The sequence below is a fragment of the Octodon degus genome, unplaced genomic scaffold, assembly GCF_000260255.1.
Source record: "Octodon degus isolate 3935 unplaced genomic scaffold, OctDeg1.0 scaffold00023, whole genome shotgun sequence".
In the NCBI taxonomy this organism is placed as follows: domain Eukaryota; kingdom Metazoa; phylum Chordata; class Mammalia; order Rodentia; family Octodontidae; genus Octodon; species Octodon degus.
In genome coordinates this window covers 1,507,884-1,511,409 of record NW_004524599.1, presented here as the reverse complement: position 1 = coordinate 1,511,409, position 3,526 = coordinate 1,507,884, and the positions used below count along the sequence as shown (strand labels likewise).

At 35.5% G+C, this 3,526-nt stretch overlaps 1 pseudogene; it reads left to right on the top strand.

Annotated features, from left to right (window-relative positions):
• The first annotated feature begins 2,382 nt into the window (after nt 1-2,382).
• LOC101589625 lies at nt 2,383-2,538 on the top strand (annotated as a pseudogene).
• The last annotated feature ends 988 nt before the right edge of the window (nt 2,539-3,526 follow it).

Here is a 3,526-nt window from a genome sequence, read left to right as displayed (position 1 = left end):
AATATCTATAAATGTAATACACTATATAAATAGAGCGAAAACTATACAAATATAGACTCTCCAAAATTAATAACATTTTACAAAACTCAAATATGTTCATTTACAATACAGGACAACAGTAATACAAAAGGCAGAGGAGGGCAAATGGAGATCCCGTGCCCTAGAGTCCTATCGTTTCTGTTTAGAAAAGGGTGCTCTGGTGAAGGGCGTGGTTTCCCCCAGTTCTCTCTCAGTGGATATGATGTTTGTGTACAGGAGTGCTGTTGGATCAATATTAAAGAGAATAAAAAATAAATAAAAACATTACAGAATTTCAAAATAAAATTATAGGAAATTAACAAGGGTTATTATATTACATGGTGTTATCTTCAAAGTAGTTGCTCAGATTACCAGATACAGGTGTGCAGAATTGATCAAAAACATTAGCACTAACCGTTCCTTTCAATGAACTAATAGAAATTAGTAGCATAATTACCTTAGGTATTTTGTGTGTGTGTGTGTGTGTGTGTGTGTGTGTGTATCCTCCTCCTTTTCTCCTTTCTCCATCACAGTTATTCTTTTTTTGTGTTGTTTTTTTGATTTTTTTTTTTCAGTACTGGGGATTAAATTCAGGACTTTGCACTTGCCAGGCAGGTGCTTAGGCTGCTGAGCTATGTTGTCAGCTGCAGTTATTCTTTCCTTAACTAAATTTTTTTGTACCGAGAATCAAACGCAGCCCCTTGCTCTTTCCAAGTAGGCACTTATACTTCTGAGCTGTATCCCAGCGCCCCCAGTCGTCTTGCCTTTTGAGTAGTTTCTATCCTTTTCACAATATCTATTATAAGAAACTGAAAGAGTATTTCAGATCCAAAGATCTGTTAATTTTTGAGTGTTGACTTCATACCCAGCTACACAACTGGGTTTGATTATTAAATCTAGAAGCCTTTTGGTGGAGTTTTTGGAGGCTTTTATGTAGAGTATCATGTCATCTGCGAATAATGATAAGTTTACTTCTTCATTTTGTATCCTTATTCCTGTTATTTCTATCTAATTGCCCTGGCTAACATTTCCATCACTGTATTGAAAAAGAGTGATGAAAGTGGACATCCTTGTCTTTTTTTCCTGATTTTAGATTGAAAAATTTCAGGTTTTGTCTATTTAGTATGATGCTGACTGTTGGTTTGTTATAAATGGCTCTAAATGCAGATTTAAACAGCACTGAAATTGCATCTCACCCAAGAAAGAATGGCTACCACCAAAAAAAAAAAAAAACCCAACTAATAAATAATGATATTTATTAAGGCTGTGGAGGGAAAAGGAACCCTTCTCTAGTGTTGTTGACAGTATAGACTGGTACAACCACTAGGAAATCAGTGTGGAGATTTCTTAAAAACCTAGGATTAGAGGTCCCATCTGACCCAACTATTTTCTTCCTGGGTATTTTTCTAGAAGAACAGAAAGCATCATATCACAGCAATATGTTTGCACCCATGTTTCTAGCAGCACACTTTGTCATAGCTAATTTTTTTAAAGAACCCAAATGGCCCATCAACTGAGGAATAGATTTTTAAAAATTTGTTTTTATTAAATAGAATGGCAATCTACTCAGCCATAAAAAAGGATACACTCAAAACTTTTATAGGTAAATGGATCAAAATAGAACCCATACTCATAGTAAAATAAATCAGATTCACATGAGTAAACATTGTATTGTCTCCCTAGTGTAAAAAAGTGAAAAATTAAATAAGATCCAAAAGGTATAATAGACATTATTTGATCAATTTTACATGCCTATATCTTGTAGTGTGACCAACTACTTTGAAGGTAACAATGTGTAATATAATGACATTGTTAATTTCCTATCATCTTGTTTTAAAATTCTGCATTTTTTAATGGGTTTTTCTTTTTTAAAAAAGGTAAAACCATTACTTACATTTGACTCTGAGTCAAGGGTGGAGTAGCCACCATTAAAAGAATATAAGGTAAGACAAAGGAAACTGTTGATGAATGTAAATAAATAAAGCAAAAAACGGAATGAGGACCACAGGAAAGATACAGGGTAAATAGAAAAGTAATAGAATGCTAAGTATAACCGAAATGTATCTGTAATCACATTAAATGTAAACAGAACAAATTCACAAAAATATTGTCAAACTAGATTAAAACAAGTACAATCCAACTATCTGTTACTCCTAAAAGGCACATTTTTAAGTACAGAACGAAGAAAACTTCAATATAAAATATATTAAAAGATACAAAATACTAAATACAAGAAAGCTCACATAGTTATATCAGTATCTGACAAAATAGATTTTAATGTAATAAGTCATAATAGAAATATAAAGGATCGCTCTTCTGCTTCAGTCCACTGTCGAGTGCATGCTCGTGCCTCCTACCCGCACCATGTCTTCTCACAAGACTTTCAGAATCAAATGATTCCTGGCCAAGAAGCAAAAGCAGAATCACCCCATTCCTCAGTGGATTCATGTAAAGACAAGTAATAAAATCAAGTGCAACTCCAAGAGGAGACATTGGAGGAGGACCAAGCTGGGACTGTAAGGAGTTGCATATGAGCTGCAGCACATTTACCCTCTGGGAGGCCACAAGGCGATGTCCTCTTTTAATCATGGTCAAGACAATACTAAATAAAGTTTTAAGAATAACCATTGCCTGGACAGTGGAATATACTTAATCAGGAATCTTAATTTTTTCTGTGATCAGTACTATTGAATCAATAAATTTCTAAAAACAAATGACACATAATATACATTTTACAAACTTACTAATATAGTTTGAGAATATATATTTAAAAAGATACATGGAATGAGCAAACAGGCACATCCACAGCCACCATGGAAGGACTCAGCTGACCCTCTTAATAACTGAAAGACAGCAGCTGGAGAGATAGCCCAGCGGTCTAAACACCTGCCTGGCAAAGGCAAGGAGCTGGGATCGATCCCTGCTACCACATGCTGTGCCAGCCATGGAAACAGGGCATGGTGGTGCACAGCTGTAACCCCAGCACTGAGATTACAGGGGAGGCTGAGACAGGAGGATCACTACAAATCCAAGCTGCCTAGCGAGACCCTGTACTAAATAAATAAATTAATTAATTAAAAATAGCTAACCATTCTCGGTGACTACTGTATATTTATAATAAAAGCAAAAAAAACATACTTTTTGAATTAACTAGTTGGCCCCAAAAGAAATCAGTCATAAAGTAGAAAGATATTTCAAATGGAAATGTAGTGAGAACTGCATACGTAAATACATATAATTTTAATATTAATGTTAAAATGCATATAATTTTAATATTAATGTAATATAATGGTAATGTAAGATTTAGAGCAAAGTTCATCATCTTAGATGCACTTACTAGAAAAGGGGGAAAAAGAAAGGCCGGCCAGATAGGTCAGCGGATTAAAGCATCTGCTTAGGTAGTTCACGTGCTGGCCTCGCCCCCAGGATGCGCTGAGACGGCAATTGAGGCTGGGCATGGTGGCACGTGCCTGTAATCCCAGCACTTGGGAGGCTGAAAGCAGGAGGG